Source organism: Balaenoptera musculus, chromosome 3, assembly GCF_009873245.2.
Source record: "Balaenoptera musculus isolate JJ_BM4_2016_0621 chromosome 3, mBalMus1.pri.v3, whole genome shotgun sequence".
Classification (NCBI taxonomy): Eukaryota; Metazoa; Chordata; class Mammalia; order Artiodactyla; family Balaenopteridae; genus Balaenoptera; species Balaenoptera musculus.
The window spans coordinates 98,249,157-98,270,331 of record NC_045787.1 but is presented as its reverse complement, the minus strand read 5'-3'; the positions used below and the strand labels follow the sequence as shown (position 1 = coordinate 98,270,331).

The 21,175-nt window shown below is 34.9% G+C and overlaps 1 protein-coding gene across 7 annotated transcripts in view; it reads right to left on the bottom strand.

The window, feature by feature from the left end:
* PRR16 (proline rich 16) overlaps positions 1 to 21,175 on the bottom strand; it is a 169,466-nt gene that overhangs the window by 26,810 nt on the left and 121,481 nt on the right. The window contains exons 1-2 of one of the 7 annotated variants that reach the window (XM_036847703.1): positions 10,379 to 10,471; positions 8,640 to 8,710 (exon numbers count right to left, since the gene is read on the bottom strand). The exons of 5 other annotated variants lie outside the window; for them this stretch is intronic. The gene's annotated coding sequence lies outside the window, so the exon portion shown is untranslated. Of the gene's footprint in view, positions 1 to 8,639; positions 8,711 to 10,378; positions 10,472 to 21,175 lie in introns of those variants that run through there. One more of the 7 variants, XM_036847702.1, reaches the window with a different exon arrangement.

Genomic DNA, 21,175 nt, shown 5'->3' with positions numbered 1-21,175 from the left:
CACTGATCACCATCTATTTGACTTAGGCCTAGGTTTATGGTGAATGTACTTCTATAAATAATTATAAATCAAATGTACAACCCTACAGATAAGAAGCCAAAAATCAATGCAGTCTGTTAATGTCACCAGCACCGATGCTCTTTCTCCTGCCCCTTACTGACAGCCATAACAAGTTATATTTCTCATACATAGGTGTTTCTCATGGTTGTCTGACTGCTCAGACCACCTCTAATCTCACATCACTTTATCCTTCAGGTCACAGCCATGTGACATTTTTCTAAAGTGAAAGATTCCTTGGCCTAAACCTCTTCAGTGTCTCCTCCTCACTGTCTAGGTAAATTCCAAACTTTTAAACAAGCCTGTGAATTGTCCCCTAACAAACTCCCCTTCCTCCTAGTAAAAGAATACTTGAATGTGAACCGGGCACATAGCCACCCTCTTCCAAAAGTCTACATTTCCCAGATTCTTGTATGACTAGTAGGTGTGACACACAGTGGACAGCTAGCCAATGGAAGATAAGTGGCGCGTTCAACTTCCAGAAAATATCTTTAAGGGAGGAGTTTTTGATCCGCTGCCCTTTCCTCCTTTCTGCTGCTTGAAATGTTGACACAGTGATTGAAGCGGCCATCCTGGACCACAAAGTAGGAGATGAGCACTGAAGATGCACAGGACTACCTACCTTATATGGGAGAAAAGTTGATTCCCCACTCATTCAAACCCCAGTTAGATTGAGAATTAGCTTCTCAGAGTTAAGTCTGATCAGAAAGAATACAAAATATCCTCTGTGACCTGATCTCTACCTACCTTTCTAACTTCATCTTTCATCACTCCTACAATTGCACTCTACATTGCAACTATATCTAACTACCACTTCCCATCTCGTTCCTTATTTCTATATATTAGTATAAGTTGGTCCCTGTTTCTGAAATGTTCTACTCCTACCTCTACTCAGCCTCTGCTCCTTTGCACGGGAAGCTAGACAAGGTACTCATCAGAAGACAAAAATAGTCTCTCCCCTGGACCCACAGTACATAACATGTTTGACAGGTAATAGTTGCCTACGAAAAGTTCAGAAAAATCTTAGAGCTAAAGAAAATCTTCTCAACCTATTGCCCACTCTCACTGGTCTAGGAGGGGAGAAACAGGCAGAAAGAATTTAGAAGAAATACTATGGAGATAAAAAGTAAACCTCAAATATCATTATGAATATCTTTACAGAAGAGAGAACAATATTCCTTTTTAGTGGATGCAGTATATTCTATGAAAATATGTAATGAAAAATAAGAAAGGGCTCTCATATATTAAACATTTTATTACCACATTTAAAACTCCAGTAAAAAGATAAGAAGGTAAAGTCCCAGAAAGTAGGATAAAATGACTGAAATGGAAAATAGGAAAGAAAAGATAAAAACATTGTAGGGTCAACCTGGGACATTCTATAATCAACTCTTAGAAATTATCAGAAAGAGAGAAGAAAGCTTGAGGAGAGAGAATTATCAAAAACACTATGTGAACACATCTCAAAACAGTAACTTATACTAAGTACTCATTGAACTATGCATATAGTCATTCTTTATCTCATGTAAGCCAATCATAATCACTGACCACATACTACTTGTCAGAACATAATGTTAGGCACTGGAGAGAAAGATGAGTAAGATATGTTTCTGCTCTTCATGATCTTATTTATGAAGAAGATTGACATACAAAATCATAATTACAATATGATTGACATTAAGTATAACAATAAAACGTTTTGTAGAGGTCTGTAGGAGAGTACAGGAGGAATACATAATCCATCCTAGAGTTAAGCTGGAATTTCACAACGTAACATTTATGTGTTATATTTATGAGTTAATACAGTATTGTTCCTTACTTTTTATTTTCTTTTAAATCATTTCCCATAAAATGCATTTTGGTGTTTAATTTAGTGATGTAAAACCTTTATAATCTATGTAATCTAAATGCCATTGAGCAAAACCAAATAATCCCATTGCTTTTTTTAATTGTGTAAGTGTAACATATACAGACAAATATAAAAATCCTAGTACAGCTCAATGAGTTTTTTCAAAGTGAACATAGCCTTGTGACTAACAGAGACCAAGAATCTGAATATTACCAGCACCCCAAAAGATCATTTGTGCCCCTTATAGTCACTGCCTTCTCCAGAGGGAAACCACTTTCCTGACATCTAGTAGCATGGATTAGTTTTACCTATCCTTGAACTTTATAAAAAATGGGATCATATTCCATATGCACTCTTGTACCTAGTTTCTTTGGCTGAATATTATGTGATAAGATATTTCTACATTGTTGGATATATAGTTTTATTTTAAATAAACCTTTTTTTATAAGGAATGTTTTCAGATTTACTGTATTTTTGTGAAAATAGTACAGAGAGTTTCAGCCTGATTTTCCCTATTATCAGAATCTTACATTAATATGGTACATTTGTCACAATTAACAAATCAATATTGATACACTGTTCTTAACTAAAGCTTATATTTACTGAAATTTCCCCAGTCTTTCCCTAATGTCCTTTTTCTGTTCCAGGGTCCCATCTAAGACACCACATCACATACAGTCATGATGTCCCTTTAGGCTTTCTTGGTTGTTATAGTTACTCAGACTTTTCTTGTTTTTCATGACCTTGACAGTTTTAAGGATTATTGGTCAAGTATTTTGTGGAATGTTACTCAATTGGGATTTATCTGGTGTTTTTCTCATGGTTAGACTGAGGAAATGTGTTTTCGGAAAGAAGACTGCAGAGGTAAAGTGCCATTGTCATCACGTCATATAGAGGGTATTTACTATCAATATGACTTATCACTGTTGACGTTCATCTGAATCACTTGGCTTCAGATAGTGTTTGTCAGGTTTCCCCACTGTAAAGTTACTCTTTTTTTCTCCCTTTTCATATTACAAAGAAAGTAATATATACGAGAAAATAACAAGCTTATATAACTCCAGAGCATAGCATCTTAACTGCTGTACTACATAGAAACCTACATGACAAGGACATTTACCACAGATCCAATGTATGATATCTATGTAGAATATAAGTCCAGAAAACACAGACACCATTGTAAATGTGTTTTTCTCACAGAATCATCTAAATTGATTGTCAAAATAGTTAATTAACTTGGTCTTTAGATCAGTGTGCATCTATAGAAATAGTCTTAGATTGCATTTACACAAAGCCACGTGAAAGAACTAGAAAGTAGTCATATAATTCATATAAAAGTCATCTGAAGATCTGGGTTAGTCAAATTTTGGATAATTTAAAAAAAATTTTTTAATTCTTTTTGCATGTGTAGACCTAGTTACAGAGTTTCTAAAGAAAATTTCCAAAAATACATACCACATACTATTAAGAGTTGCTATTACAAACACAGAAGAATGCTGAGGGAATTTATTCATAGAAGATTATGATAGATTACATTATTTAATGTAATAAGGAATACCTTATTGAGAACATAATTAACAAATAAGTTGTTGCTATCATTTTATCTCATAAGAAGACAAAATTTATAAGTCCAGTGGGACATATGCCCGAAGAATACGTAGTGTTAACTCTTTCTCTAGTTTAGTGTGTAAAATATTCTATTACCCTAACAACCCAGAAAACAACATACCATATTTTCTATATATTATACTGTAAATTATATAATATACCCTCAAGTCTTAAATGGCATTCGGTAATTTACTTTCCAAATGGCCAGTGGCTGAAGTTACATCTTTTCATTTTATGTTTAAACCCAGTTTTCATGCTCCTTTTTGAACTGAAGTAAAAGTAAGACACTGGATAACTCATATCTCCTGTACACTCAGTAATAACAGAAGTGGCAGCGATCTTCAAAAAAGATTCTGCTGTCTTCATCCATCCCTGAGGCAAAACGACTCTTGATCTCCATGCTAGCTTTGAATTATGTGGGCTGCCCTGACTGTCATACACCATAAATCTGAATGATCAATCTAAATCAGCAAGCAATACATTGAAACCTTCTTAGAAAAACTTATGCCATTAAAGTTCAATCACCTTAAAACTGATATTCATACTGAACTTCAAAAAATAGGAGAAAACTATATTGAGCTAGAGCTAAAATGTTCCCAAGTTTATTTTCTACATGACTTAAATTAGATCTTCTCCTAATCCAGGGGTGTGCTGGAGCCAGTTCATACTGGCTTGCAAGAACCATTTGTTAATTTTTTTGGAATTTGTGAGCCTATTGTTAAACACAGACATTATTAAAAATTAAATTATGTAAAATTACAATTAATCATATTAAAAACAACGGTAATAAATATTCAAAACTCTTCAATCCTAACTGTACTATTATTTATATCCTTGAGGTCATTTACATCTATTGTGTGTAGTAGAAATTCTACATATGGTGTGCTACTCTGCATCTCTTCCCAATTCCACATTCAGTGACATCAGGTTACTAGTTTGAAATAAGTCATATAAGTCATGGTGGGAACATTTACACCATGAAAATAAGAAAAGAAGCAAATGTTATAAACCAGGGTTTTGCCTCCCCATCTCAGAGAACTAGTGGTTCAACATTTATCAGCACACCATCAACCAAACCCATATTTAACCCTCCCCCTTGCTGACTCGATCTGCAACCCCCTTCCTCAAATTTCTTAGTGTTGATTCTCTTTAGAGATATTTGTTTTGGGTAAACTTTCAGCTTTGCACATCACACTGATTCATTTTAAAATAATAGATATTTTTATTCTTTTGAGAGAAAAGTAGAAAAGCAATGCCATTCCCAAAAATCATTTCTCAGGGAGAGAGCTTCTATGTGAGTTTAACAAATTGTTAATGTAAAGAAAGGTAGGAGAGCTTACTGATGGTAGACAGAAATGGGTTTAATCCATTTTACTACCTACTACACTGGTAGCATATTTAATCTAAGGCTTGAATCCTTGTTTCCTAAAAAACAAAAAGACAAAAAATGTGGCGATACCCTATGTTATAGAGTTTTTGTGATGACTACTGTGAGATAGTAAACATGAAGTTGCCACAGATGCTCAGTAAATATCACCTATTTTTTTATAGTGCACACCTAGGTTTGGCAACGTATCACCATTGTGAAAATAGAAGCTATGGTTCAAAAATATCTAATGAGTGCAAAGTAGATTAACCTTTTCTAAATTCTGCTTGCATATTTATACTGAATATATATATGTATACATATATACATTTAGCAGTGTTCCTAAAAACCTCTCATATTTTTTCTTCATTATCCAATTTCAGTAAATTGTTAACCCATTCCTCTCCAAAGTGCTATATCTAATAGTGTAATGAGACCTCTCAGTTCTACCTCTGTAATGTGACTAAATATGCATTTATTGCTGTTTCTTTTCTCTGGTAGTACCTAAGTCAGGATCTCAATACTTCTCCTCTACAAACAAACAAAATTATGTAACCTGGTAATTTCCTCATAGTACCTGTATATACCAGTTGTTTGTAAAGTACTTTAGGAAATGATATTAAGATGAAGCATGACACTCAGATACTTTTACAAAGGCCTGCAACATCTTCTAGGCTGTATAGAATTAAAAAGAATTATAAGTTTTTAAAGAGGGTTCAGAAGTCAGCCAAAAGCAATTACAGATTATACAGTTATCTATGGATAACTCTTTTAGAGACTTGAATTATTAAAGAAATAACCTGAAGGGTGACATTACGATGGATGTCAATAAGTTAAGGCCTAGTAGTCAAAGGAATCAGTCAAATGCAGTCTATCAAGCCACACACCAAAAATAAATGAGCTTACATTTTGGTAAGTGATTAATTATATCAAAGTGTAATTATACACAGAAAAATTTCTTGGCAGAGACTGATATTTATCACCCAAATATAAAGTGACTCTTTTTATGAATTCTTTTTAAAAAAATCTCTTTGAAAACTAAGTAGATTTTCATATATCTGGAATCTTTTAACTGTCATCTACTTGAAGATTGGAAGACATGACAAAGCTCTTTTGCATCCTACAAATATACGATTGATGCCATGACACATATGGGACAGCAGTTGAATACCTAGGGGCAAAACTTGTCCATGTAGTCAATATTTCCTTCTTAAAACTTCTCATCCTATGCTTTTTCTGTCAGGGCCTTATTCTAATTCTTTCCTTAATCTTAACTTCATTTTGAGGTTCATACAAAAGTTTCAGGCAGTTGCCTGAGCTTTCTTGACTTATTTGCTAATGATGTCTCTTTTACCTGGATCGTCCCCCTCTTGCAAGCAAAAAATTCTACAAATTCTCCGAGGCTATGCATTCATTCTTTGATTCGTTTAGCAAAGAGACACACACTGATGAATAAGATGGCCATTTTTCCTAACCTTATGAAGTTCCAGTATGGAGGTAACAAAAGAAAATTTAAAAATAATTTAAAAATAAATGGCTGCAATTGTGAGAGGTGCCAAGATGGAAAAGTTAGAGGTAATATTTTCTAAAAATCTATAAACAACATGACTGAAACTTTTCTGACTCTTTATCCTTCACAACCACAAAGATATCGTGGTCATTTTTTCCTCCTGTCTCTAAACCCCGCATCGTTCTTTTATTTCAATAATATTTTAATAATCGTTCTATATTTATCACACTCTGGTCTGTATTACACTTATTTGCAATCTGAACTTATCCTCCTCTTTGGGGGATTGTGAGCAACTCCTGAAACATCTATTCCTCTTCGATAATCAGTCTAAACCAATCATGGTCCCCACAGTGGACAATAAGACATAAAAGGGGAGACTGCTGGGTTGCTTCCAGGAAAAAATGTCCTCTGTCTTAACAAAGATAACCGCAAGATTACATGGTATGTTTTTTCTTCTTCTGGTCATTGATATTCAAGATGCAATGCCTGGAAGTACTGCAGATAATTAGTCATCAGAGTGAGCATGATACCAAAACCAGGGATGACACAATGGCTCAATAAAGGAAGCTTGCCTCTTGATGATATCACTGGGCTGCTGAATGAACCAATCCTGGGGTACCCACAGACATACCTATCCCAGAACCTGTTATTAAGTGACTTTCAAATTCCCCTTTCTGGTTAAGCCAGTAATTTGCAGCAAATAGTGGTATATTACATTACTAGACTGTAAACATGCTCAGGATGGAGGCTATGTCTTTTTCATCTCCATTATTTTAGTATCTGGTGTAACTTTTGCTCATAATAGCTGGTCAAAAATAGTACCTGGGAAAATTAAAGTTGGATTTCAACTGAAATATTTTTCATTTATAGTGTCTCATTTCTGTGTGTTTGTGTGTGTGTGTGTGTGTGTGTCCAGGTTGTTAAGCACTACACAGTACGAGCTTTAAAGTGTCAGCTCAATTAGAATGTGTTTCCTATGATGCTATAACACATGGGTTGAACACTTATGATGCTATAAAAAAGACAAAGAGAAAAAGTACTCAATTTTGTTCATCTTTCCTTCACTAAATAAAGGATTCATGTCTTGTTTCCATAACAGGCCATAAACACAGCCAGGTTATCTGCAATTTTTAAAGAAAATAGAAAAGGTCTAAGTGTTAGAGAAGTTGAAAATATTGAACACTCTCCAGATATGACAAGACATACAAATGTTGGTAAGGCACCTTAGTAAGAAGACAGCCATGGGGATACATATTTGATTTTAGTCAACAGCTGGCTTTAGATGAATAGATTGTTGAGATGAATCTTTTTATGATAAATGAAAGTCAGGGAAGAAGGCTTTCCATCAAAGGTCTCATTTCAAGGAATTTAAATTACCATAAGGTTTATAAACTCAAAGTATAAACCAAGAGACGTACACAAACAGTAACATTATTTTACTATATGAAATATCCTTAATGGCAATGTTCTATCTGAGAAATAGATAGGCATCATCCATTACTCAAAAAAAGGAACAGGAATGACTTTTCAAATGGCAGATCAAGTGAAGAATATGACTATGCATCATAAAAAATGAGGTAGGCCTGGTCCTCAGCTCAAAAGTTTATGAAATATTTGACCCAAGTGACAACATTAAATGAAAATATAAACGTGATTCAGTTTTTCTGTTGACTCAGGTGTAAATGCAAAGGCTGGCTGTCACATATTCTGGAAAGCCCTGCTTGCACTCCCTGGGCGTGTTAATCTGCATTATCTATCTGCCTTATACATCTTTAACTCCCATCAGGCTCTTTTATTAAGAACATGAACAAAATTAAACATCATTTGTTATAATAACAGCGTTTGACATTTCCCAAGCTGCTTCTTCTTAGAATATTTGAACATTGCCTTTTGCCTCTTTTCCACAGTAGCCCTGCTAATAAATCAGAGCTCTTCAGAGGACCGATATTCCATACACTGGAGTCAAATAAAAATAATAGCCAGCATTTATTAAATGCTTTCCCTGTGCCCAGAATTAAGCCAAGCACTTTATATACATTATCTCAATGAATATTCATTATGAGACAGTTATTACCATCCCTATTTCCCAAAAGTGGAAATTGGAGATTAGAGAATAGTTAACACACACAGATAGTAAGAGAACGTACAGGTCTGGAACCCAGGTCTCTGAGTTCTACGGCCTCAGCTGAGATGCTTTAGCCCCAAAGCCACCCCCACCCCTACTTCATCCAGATTTACTGAAGCCTTACCTGGAAAAGAGATCACCTGCTGAGCTTACATTGAAGGTTCATTGGTCCATTTTACACTTTGGGGACATATTCTGTAACATTCATCAGGTTCTTAGTATAGATATTTAAAATACACTTTAATAATTTTAAGGTAAAAAAAAAAGAGAAATCACTACCGTATACTTCACAATTTACTAAAGATTTGTAATACTTTGACCAAATCAAAAGAGTGAGTGAATCTTTTTTTTTTTTTTTTTTTTCAACCATGATTCCATTTTCCAGCATTACTAAGTCTAAACAGTTACCTGAATGTAACTTGAACATAACACAATCAGAGGTGGTGGTTTTGACTATCCGTGCTCACAGTACAATCGCGTAGAGAAGAGAAAGTTTAAATGGGCTGGAGACTGGGCAGGCTCTTTTCAAATGCCTTAAACTTACAGGTAATAAACTAAAGAAGCTGAAGGAGAAAGTTTCATATCCAATATATGTCAATTTAAGTTTTTTTTCTTGTTTTGTTTTCTTACCTAAATGTCTCTTCTTGCTTTCAATCATTTTCTTATCAACAAACTTACATTTGAATTCTTACTCTATTTTAAAAATGAAGGAACATATCACTATATCAAATATTTAACATTACATTTCTCCTTGAAATTAATTTAACTCTAATTATAATAATTCAAAAAATAAGTTACTTGTTCATTCAGGTTTCAAATATTTATTAGTGATCCACTATAGGCCACTCTAGTCTTATGCTAGGTACTGAAAAATCAAAAATGAAGACCTAGTTACTGACCTCAAGTATCTTAGAAAAACGGATGTGAAGACAAAAGTCACAAAGTGATATGCTATAGAGGTGAAGGTAAAATGTAGTGGGAACATATATATAGAAAAGGAAACTTTTAGTGTGTCTAGAGATGAGAGGTGGGAGCATGACAAGGCACAGGTGATGCTCACTGAGCATCAGATGATGAGTACCCAGTTGCTTGGGGCTCTTGTCAGAGGGTCACATTCTGGACAGACGGACCAGCGCTCAAAGTGAGAGGCATGATAGAACTCAGCATAATAGTGAAGTAGCAACAGTTCAATGTGGTTGCAGCAGGACGTGTGACGATGCAGACTGCAGGAAATGAGCTAAGACAGTTGGATAATTAAGGGTTTATGGATAACCCAAGGGAGCTTATAATTTTTTCAATAATAATGGTTTTCAAGCTGCACTCTGTTCCGCACTGGAGATACACCGCGGTGCCTTATGTCACCCAGCAACGCATGAAGGGAAGAACCTCTCTGTGGTCACTGCTGTCTTACGTTCCCGTCCCATACATTGAACCTCACATCTAATCAACTGTAGGTAATTGAGATTACACAAAATATCATTTGAAAGAGGAAAATATCATTTGAAAGTGCCCATTAAAATCAGGTATGAAAGTCACTGTTATGGGAAATAGGCAGCTGTTGAGGAATTTTTAACGGGGAAATGACAGGTTCAGATTTGCAGGTGAAAAGATCAAGAGGACCCGTTGGTGGCTGACAGGACTAAGACTGATTAGTGAAGGTGCTGTCCCAAGTGTCCAGGTGAGAAATGGCGACAGCCTGAAGGGACAAAAGAACAAAGGAAGGGATAAATAGTAGAGAAGCTTGGGAGGTAGCACAGACAAGACTTGCTGAACTATGACATATGGAGGGTGAGGAGGAAAGGAAAGTTAGGGAAGGCAGCAGCACTTCTGTCTGGGGAAATGGGTAGACAATATGAGGCTTACCTAAGAGGGAAGGATTGAGGTGGCCAGGGGCAGGAAGCGTGGAGAACCATATGGACTCAGTATTTCACATCCTGGCTTTGAGGTTCTGGGCACAACCCTATAAATATGACCAACATGCAAAAGGATGTCAGCCCTGAGGTCAGGATTGAAAACTACCCTGTGGGTTCACGTTAATGCTCTCCTCAGCTCCGTGACGGAGAGTGAAGCTGCATATGGATGATCTGTCCCTGGCATGTTTTCCAGAGAGAACAGTGACACCTTCTTATACTTGCTGTTTGCATCTGAAGGGATGAAAAAGTCAACTAAAACAGAAGTAAGCTTAAAGTGTTCCTACATGGCCAGAGGCAGATGGAAGGATGTTGTTTTCCACTCTAGAGGTATGCATAGTGCTCTCGTGCAGAAACACTGCATGAGGGTCGTTCCTCACATCATGCAGGACGGTGTGACACTGTGACAATGCCACCTGGAAGTGGGGTGCTCCTCTTCCAACCATAGAAAAGCTGGAGAACTTAAAGGAGGAGAAAAAACATTTCCTTCCCTTTCCCATACAGTTTTTAAGCGCTACATAGTACTTACATATTTCTGTCGCTGCTTATCTAACTGCATTATAGTTATTTGTTCTGTTTGCCTCAGCCATTAATCTGTTAGCTCCACCAGACCAGGTACTGTAACTTTTTAATGGTTGAGTCTCTGGCCATTACACACTACCTGGCACACAGTTCTCAATAAACATTTGCTGAATGAATGAATTTAGAAGATTTTTTTTTTTTTTTTTTTTTGCATACAGAGAAGACAGGTCATATTCTGCTCAGCCTCAGCATAATTTTAAACTAGAGGAAAGTTTTGTTTAGCTCCTCGCTCTCACTGACTGTCTTTGTTTGCTTGTTTCTTGCTACCATCTTGCTCCCTTCCTACCTCCACCCCTACCCTGTTCCTCCGGTTGCCAAGGCATTGGCCTTACAATGGCCTCTTTTTTAAAATTTTAGGCAATGGCTATTTCTCTTACTTGTTGCCTCTAGGCTCTGCAGGAAGTCAGCCAAATCACTGAGAGCAAATTCATAGATAGCCAATTCCCAGAACGGCAAAGTGAAAAGTGCTTATCCAGTAAGCTAGCTCCACCTAAAGGGTTAAAGCCTAGTAGTGGTTTTATTGGTGAAAGATTCAGGCAGAGGAGCAGAGGAGATGAGTCGTGTTTTGTTCTGTTTTGTCTTGTTTGCTTTTTTTGAGATTAGTGAGGTCATTTGACAATACCCGTTGTCTACTTTTTAATAAAGATGAGAGTTGGCCAAAAGTTATCCTGTGAAGAAAACAGTAGGACAATTCATGTTCTACCTTTGGCCTCACCTAGCACTCCATTCCTAGGTACATGCTGTCATTCTAGATGTAATTCCTGTTCTCTATCCACATATAAATGATTAGTGCATAAATAAAATGCAATCTTTCCTAAGGTCATACTGCCTTCAAAACTGCTATTGCACTGATGGTGAATTACAAAGTCACTACACAGCATTAGAAGGACTACCTTCAGGAAACCTTTACGTGTGCCTGTCTCATGTTTTTCTTTCCATATGGAATCAGATACATTAATGTCATCGATGTAAACATCCTTGGAGTATCTACAGGTCACAGGTTTAATTCAGTCACATTGATTTAAAATGATAATGAGAATATTTTAAGGTAAGAAATGCTACCATCATTTCGGGGCTTTGGATTTTGAGCATATGAAAGCTTTTCTATATAATTTTTCACTCATCTTAGTCTAGTCAGTTAACCTACAGAAGAAAATAGAATATTATATACATCGATACGTTATAATAGGAAGCAAAATGTTCTTCCTATTCATTAGAAGTTTATTTCCATTTTTATAATCTTCTTAATATAAAACTGATTATAATTAAGGTTTGTTTCTTTCCTAACAATGTTATGATTGAAACAAAGTACTATAACTATAGTAACCAAAAAATTTAAGTAATATTAAAATAATAAAAATAAATTAATTGATTCCAAAATCATAATTAATTATCTTACATTGGTTAATAGGTAATCATTATGTATAAAATGGCTAAGCACAAAAAAATAAGTTACTTACTCATGGTAAATGTCATTTGTTTGCTTGTTCTGAGTTAGTGGAAGGCACAAATGCTGAATTAACTCACTAGATACTGAAGTTTGAAATAAAATCTGTTATTTTCCAATAATAACAAAGTAAGAGGTATAATGATTTCAGAGCTCCTTGAATTTAACTGCATTGATAAGATCTTGGCTTCATTGCTATGAAACACGTGCCTCAGCTCCTCTGAAACAACATCTTCCATTAGGATTGAAGCATTTGCCACTGACCAAATAGTCCATTATATGGGGGTCTTTATTATAAACTGAATAGCAAGAGAGTTGCCCCATTTCTTCCTAATCAGATAGAGAGATAGAAAGATAGACAGATAGAGGTAGAGATATTTCTAAGATAACTATTACACCATAGGCTCAGTATATTTTGGGGTTTATGTGTTGGGATGTGTGTATTAGAATGTGTGTGTCTGTTGGTGTGTGTGTATACTAGGTTGCATGTGTGTGTGTGTGTGTGTGTGTGTGTGTGTGTGTGTGTGTGTATGGGAAGCAAGAGACAGTTCAGAGTAGTAGTTCACAGCTAGATTGTGGAGTCAGACTGCAGATGACCTGGTTGCTAATCCCAGCTTCACTACCTCCTAGGTACATAACTTTGAGAAGGAGCTTAACCTCTCAGCCAGCCTTGCCTTTAAATGGCATCTTAAGAGAATTTCATGGACTTGTTAGAATTAAATGAGTAAATAAATGGGAAGTCTTGGAACAGTGCCTGGTTCACAGTGTTATTACTTATTGATTACCATTATTGAAATTCTTCTAACCTCTATGTGTCATGAATTTTCCTACAAAATATTGGGTCAAATACATTGTTTAGACAGCTTTTGCATACACGTATGTTTGAAAATATCACATTGCTAATAACTTTATGAATGACTTTGGTAAAATAACCTGTCTGTGATGCCATTCCTATATTTTAAAAAGGGTTACTGTGATGCCTGCCAACATCGGAGGAGGAGTTCAAGAAGAATTAATGAATCAGGCTAAAATTTCTAACAAAGAGGATGACATAATATTGATGACAAAGAGGATGACATATTACGGAATCTCAGTTTTTTTTGATTTTTTGTTTTTTGCCTTTATGTGTTACTTTACATGCATTTCAAAGCAAACCAACAACAAAACTGCTAAATCAGGGTTCCTTTTGAGAGAGATCTTTTTAAAAACTGTGTGGGAGAGAGTTGAAAGCAGTAAAAAATATAGGATGACATAAAGACAGAGGAAATAGATTCACCTAATAAGAAAAAAAAAAAGCCAGAAAAAAGCAATACTCAAATGGTAAATTACTTTCCTTTCAATCTATTTCTTTTCATGCTCTGTAGAAAAGGAGTATTCCAGACTTCTATTATGTATGTACATATAAAATTAGGGCTCTTAAATTTGCCCCAGAATCATCCATTTTAAAATATCAGCTCTTATTTTACTGTGGTGATATATAAAGATGAGGTTGTGTCTATTTGGAGTCCAGTAAATTCCCTCTGAAAGTTTATATTTTAAATAAATCTTCACCATCCCTTATTCTATTATCATTTGCTCCTTTATGATGAGTCAAGTCCCAACATTAAAAAGCTGTTTATTTGTGGGTGAACACTTAACATTACTGAAAACATAGTTAAACAACTGAGGGATATGGGAGACTTCTCTTTCTCACAATATACCAGACTAGATGGATTAGAAAACCTGAAACTTTTCATGTGGTACATATATATAATGGAATATTACTCAGCCATAAAAAGGAACAAAATTGGGTCATTTGTGGAGATGTGGATGGACCTAGAGACTGTCATACAGAGTGAAGTAAGTCAGAAAAAGAAAAACAAATATCACATATTAACGCATGAATGTGGAATCTAGAAAAATGGTACAGATGAACCAGTTTGCAAGGCAGAAATAGAGACTCAGATGTAGAGAACAAACGTATGGACACCAAGGGGGGAAGGTGGTGGGGGGCAGGGGTGGTGGTGGGATGAATTGGGAGATTGGGATTGACATGTATACACTAATATGTATAAAATGGATGACTAATAAGGACCTGCTGTATAAAAAAATAAAATTAAATTTAAAAAAATAAAAGAAAACCTGAAACTTCTCTAAAACACATATTTAGACTTGCTCAAAAAGAAAAGGAACCAGCCAGGTGCCAGAAACAGAAATGTAAGCCAATGAGCTGGTACAGAAACAAACCTTGTGCAAGGTGACTGTCTGCATTACCAAGGGGTTTGGGGCTTGGCACTCTCACGGACCACAGATAATGGGGTAGTGACACCTGCATCAAAGCAGGATGCTACAAGAGGTGTATCTCTGTGAAGGGGCAGGCAAGAAAAAACAAACATACCTACTGAAACTAGAAGACAAGGACATTTTTCCAAACCACTGGTGATGGGAAACAAAGTGGTTTTCTTTGATAACTTTTTAAAAAACTTTACCTGGGTTTGGGATTCAAATTTATAGAATCTGCACAAAATGACTGTCCCAAGCCAGGGAATTATAAACACCTATCTAGCAGTGAGCTAGTCATAGCACAGAAGCATCTGGAAAAAATAGAGGCCAGAAGATCTTAGGAGGTTTTAAAGATTTAGATGAACTTATAATCAAATATGACAAAATGTATAAGGAAACAAACCACTATAACTGAGAGTTACACAGAGAACAGACAGCAGGATTAGAAATGCAAGCACTTAATATAATAACAAAAGATAAACTGTGAAATAAGCACGTCTAAAGTGACTAAAAGCATAAAAAATAAACATAGAATAAGATACTGTATACAAATGTAAATAAGCTTACAGGCAAATTAAACATCAAATTAAACAGTTAATGAGGAAAACGAGAAAAAATACATGAGGAAATAAAACAGAGAAATGTAAAGATTGTTAAAATATTAAAAAGTTAAGAGATGTAGATGACAGAACAAGAAGGAACATTTTATAAAAGTTCTGAGACAGAGAGGGAGGGAGGGAAGGAGACAGGAAGAATGAAAATAAGGAAAATGAGAATAAGTTAATATTTAAAGAAAGAATGGCTGAGAATTTTCCAGAATTGATGAAAAACATGAATCCTCTGATAGAAGGGAAAAATGAGATGTGAGTGTGATTTGAAAATAAAATGCAAGTCTGCGGTCATCATAATGAAATGGCCAGTGACCAAGGAACATAGAAGATCTTGAAAGCAAACAGAGAGAAAAAATAGATTAACTGCTAAGAAGTTATGCTAAGTTATGCTGACAGCTGATTTCAGACTTTTCAACTGCAACAGTAGAAACCAGAAGATAATGGATTAATATTATTAAAAGACTGAGTGGAAATAACTATTTTCCTAGAATCCTATGCCCAGTAAATGATCTAACATGAAGGAAAAAACAAATATTTTTCAAAATGAAAATAATCAGCGTCTTCTACTAGTTGTTCTTAACTAAACAACTAAAGGACATGTTTTAGGACTATGGATACTGACCCAGAAAGGACTGAGAAGAAATGGCAAGCAAAGATATTGGGAAGCATCAGAAAATCTAAGTAAGCATTGCCAGTATAACAGAATAACTATACTAATGACCTCTTTAGGGCATATAAACCAAGATGAATGTAAAATATTGAACCATAAAGTAGTGAGCAGAATTAAACATTCTTGACCTTTTGTTGGTCAAGAAGCTTATAGAAACACTTCTAGGTATGTTAAATTTGCATTTTAGAAATGCGTACTTGCAGAAATCAAGAATGCATGTTAAAAAGTAAATGCAGTCTCTAAAGAGCAAGAAAAATAGTGTGTATTTCAAACAAGTTGAAGGAATTCAACAATGAAAATCAGACGTCCCTGCCTTTAAGATGCTTACTGTTGGTTGGAAAGACACAGATACCATTTCACACAAGAAAGGATAAAAATCTGTTTTATTCTAGAGAAAAACAATCTCTTTTGCCTGTATTTTAAGTCCTTTCCCCTTTACAGCCTTAGGCGGGTAAAGAGTTCCAATAAACTTACATGTTTCCTAGACTTTAAAAGGCACAAGTGCTGGGCTTTGCCAAAAACACATAACAGAAACAGAATCCATTATTCAACGTATGTGCAGAGAGTCTTAACAAGTGTCTGCAAACTTGCCAATACATGTGCTTTACATTAAGTCCACCACACTCAGTCTCACTTATATCTAAAAAACAACCGTCTTAAAAGCAAAATAAAGGTAACCAGAGAAATGTTTACATGGTTCCCATGCATACTGTTTTCTGAAAAAGATACCCATCTTTGTTCCCTTGGTGTCAGCACATCAGTTTCTGAAGGCGAAAAAACATGAAGTGAAAACAGGAGGACTGCAAATAAAAAACAAATCATCCAGGCTTGATGTTCAGCCTTCCAGGGAACAATCCATCTTCATGTGTAAGGAACATAAACTCACAAGAAGATAACAGAACAACTGAAGAAATGATTATAAGTCACATTGCTGTTAAAAGAGGACATATACCCAGCAGAATCAGGACAACAGAAAGGTGATATAATTAAGAAATATAATTGTACTAAGAATAGATCAAGAGATATTGTTTCAAATAACAACAAAAACCACTCACAGTTTTTTTTCTTTCTTTTAAGAGAGGGACTAAAAAGGAAGAGAATGGATTTGTGAGCTTCTGACAAATCTGTGTTTAACAATAAGTTGTTGAGTCCATAAGAAATGGACTGAGATCTAAGGCTTTTAAGCAACAGGAAATGTTCCAGTCAGAATATTCCTGGGGAGGAATAACTTGGAGGTACATCAGAGCCCAATTCTACGTTTTGTAAAAGCAGCAGGGTCTCTCTTCTTTTGTTTCGATGTATGACAAGCCAGCACAGCAGTTAAATAATCTTTAACACTTCCCTAATTTTTCCACAAAGCTTGAAGTCTGGGAATGAAAAATGATGCTCTCAGGAACATTATTTTTAAATGGGTATCGTGATGGGTGATCATACTTCCTCCATCTGCTCATTATAAGATGCCTGATAATGCACATCAAAGACTATTATAATGTATTAGTTACAAGTCATATTTTAAACCTGTTATTACTTGCAGTCCCAACTTACTACATGATGTTAAGAGAATCTTACAAGATGATAGTAAGGAAACTGCTTAGGAACCCAGCTATGATATCTACTATGGATCTAAAAAATTCATCAATCAGCACTTATTCAATATCTATTTCAAACAAGGAGTGCAGAGTATTAGAATCACATATGGATCATATGTTCAGGAAAACTGAGTACTAGGCCCATATCAGACACATAAAAGTTACCTGACTTGGGCTTAATCCCTTTATGTCTCTGTTGCCTTATTTGCAAAATGGGGGAAATAATAAGTGAATGACTTGTATTCCTCATAAAGCAGAAATAAGTAAAAATCTAAGGATAGAATATAATGAAATTGGGCTGTTGACTATAAAGCAGTATATTAATTACCTATCCAGGATGCAGGTAGCAGGTTTCCTCTACCTGTGCTGATATTCTTCTATGCATGAATCTAATACCATGATGAAAATTGCATTTAAACATTTTCATTTGAAGAGACAAGCTTTAAATGAAGTATAGAAACCTTATTTATTTCCAAAGTCAGCCACTCGGTTTATCACATCAAAGGGAAATTATGTCTGTACAGAATTCTAAACACTTCCTATTTTATTGCCAATTTATTTTTATGCTAAAGGTAAAAAATGACTTTCTATCTTTTATTCATTAAATTATGGAGGGAGAGCAGATAAATGTAAAAATTACAATGGATTATAAACTTTTGAACTTGATTTTCAGTCTGCTTTACCTTCATCACTAAACTACGGTCCAAGACACTAAATCCCTGGGCCATGATCCAGTTTGTTTGTCTCTTATTAACAGCTTTATTAAGGAATAGTTCACCCATTTAAGTGTAGAATTCTTTTCTTAGTAAATGATTTTTAGTAAATTTACAGATTTATACAATCATCGCCGTAATCCAGCTTTAACATTTCCATCACCCCAAAAAGACCTCTCATGCTCCTTTGCAGTCAACCCCTATTATAACCCTTAGTCACAGGACCCCAACACTCTACTTTCCAGCTCTGTCAAGTTGCTTTTTTTTTTTTTTTCAATTAATTTTTATTGGAGTATAGTTGATTTACAGTGTTGTGTTAGTTTGTCAATTTGCTTTTTATGGACATTTCATATAAATAAAATCATACACTATGTGGTCTTTTCTATCTGCCTTCTTTTATTTAGCATACTGTTTTTGAGGTTCATGCTTGTTGTAGTATGTATCAGTAGTTGGTTACTTTTTATTGCTGAATAATATTCTATGACATGAATAGTTTATGTTTGATCTAATAATCGGTTGATGAACATTTGAATTGTTTCCAGTTTTTGGCTATTATGAGTAATGCTGCAGTGGACATCATAGTTCAGTATGTAGTGCTTACTCAGCCTTGGGGAAATTGGTACTCATATACACAAACCTTAAATTTAGACTTTCCAGGTGCTCCGTCGTTCTGAAGTTTCCACGTGAAGAGAGAACAGAATTGTAAAGTGTTTCAGAGCACAGATTCTGGAGTTCTGGAGTTGGGTTCCTTGGGTTTGTAAACCAATTCGAAATTGTACATTCTAAGTAAGGCAAGTCATTCATTAACTTCCTTGGTTTCCTTCACTGTAGAATGGGGATAATGACAATGGCTCCTTTATAAGTTTAAAATGAGGGTAAGATGATGCAAAACACACTTAGCAAAGTGCTTACTAGATGTTAACTATGCACCAAATCATCATTAAATAATTTTTTAAGAGATTAGTAATGCTATTAAAATAAACTATTTAGAAGATTTCTGAATCTATTTTCCAACTAAGAGATACAAGTCTTATTCTTGCTTCATATAGTTTAATTATCAAGCACAAACACCATGAGTTTTTATATGGAGGGTAGCAAAATACCTTTTTTACTGTCTGGCCATTACCACATAGTCATTGACTGAGGAATAGTCTCTAATAACCTCTTGCTTCTAGATAGAGAACATCACTGGATTCAAAGTAGCAGAATTAGATTTTTACCATAGAAAAACCATTCTTCCTGCTATCACATTCTCTTGAATGTGACACATGATAGACACATGAGAAGAAAAGGAATAAAAAATAAATAGAAAAGCAATGAAATGGCTTCTATAGCTTAATTTAATTATTTAACAATATATAGTGCATATTATGGACCAGGAAGAGTTCTGAATTATTTAAAAATAGTAATGAATTTAATCTTCATAACAACCCTATGAAATAATCTATTAATTATCCTCAATTTCAGTTGAGATAACAAGGCACAGAGAGGTTGAGTAATTTGACCAAGGTCACACAGCTAGAAAGTACAAAGCTGAGCTTCAAACCAGGCAACCTAGCTCCAGCGTTTAGTTCATGCCACTATGCTTTGTTACCTCTCTTAGTAGAAGACAGAACATCTGACTAAAGTGGACAGATTCCCAGAAAAGACACCTAGAAGCACAATCAGTTTTGTTCTACACACAGACCCATTTCCTTTAATCATATTATTTGATTTACTTTAAGTCACAGGGAAACACTTCTTTCAAAGATGTGTAAAACAAGGAAGGTATAAATTATATCTCACTTTCAGTTTCATCTTAAACTCCCTTGCCCATTTTATGTAAATGTAATACTAGAAAGTCAAGCTTTTCAAGTTCATACATGAGGTTCTTTAAATGCCTGAAAGGATCCCTAAGCTAACCATATGAACATACTCTGTAATCAATCACTCTATCTGTGAATTGATAGAGTAATAGACCCTCTGGAAAACACTTTCAATTTTTTAAAAATCTTGTGCAATTTATATTGTTCTTGGAAGATCTTAGTCCATATCAATATTTTCAACTTTTTAATTATTCAAACATTAGGTACATACTTATAAAAGATAAAAACTTCATATAAGTGAAATACAGCTCTACATTAATATTTTAAAGGCTTTGAAAAGTTCTGATGTATATAAACCTGACTAAATTTGTTTAATGCAGCACTCAAACTATTAAAATAATGGAGTCTACTTTTCCCCTATATAACACCATTTTACCTATACTGGAAAATAGGTAAAAAGTGCTCTAGACATCTAAGCAATCCATAACCTATTAATGTAATTATTTCTTATTCTTCTGATGAAACCTTATTCCAATACAGTCTTTGAGGTCTGAGTCATGAGAAAGATGACAATAATATATGATAGCATGAGTAAGTGTAAAGATGATAATAGAGTAACATTCATTAACATTATTAGGGGCTTATCACACTGCAGACATTGTATTCTACATGTTTCATCTCACCTAATGCTCAAAACAATTCCAAAAGATGAGTATTTATTCATTAATTCTCATTTTACAAAAGAAGAACTTAGTAACATGCCAGAGCACACATTTATTAAGGGGTGAAGCTGGGCTTCAAATTCAGGCATTCCAAACTCAGAATTCATATTCCAACAATTACACACTTAACTGCCTTCCACTGTGTCCCAGGCAACCATTTCACTTACACGTGTAGAATCCTTATTACTAGGAATAAACTAGGAAATAAACATTACATAAAACTACCAAGGAAAATCTAGGAAACAGCAGGTATGGTTTATTCATCACAAAGTGTTTATGTTGACTCTTGATACTTTTGTTATTATAAAACCTTTCCACATTTGTATGTCTCTTCTTCTCTTTAGTAAGG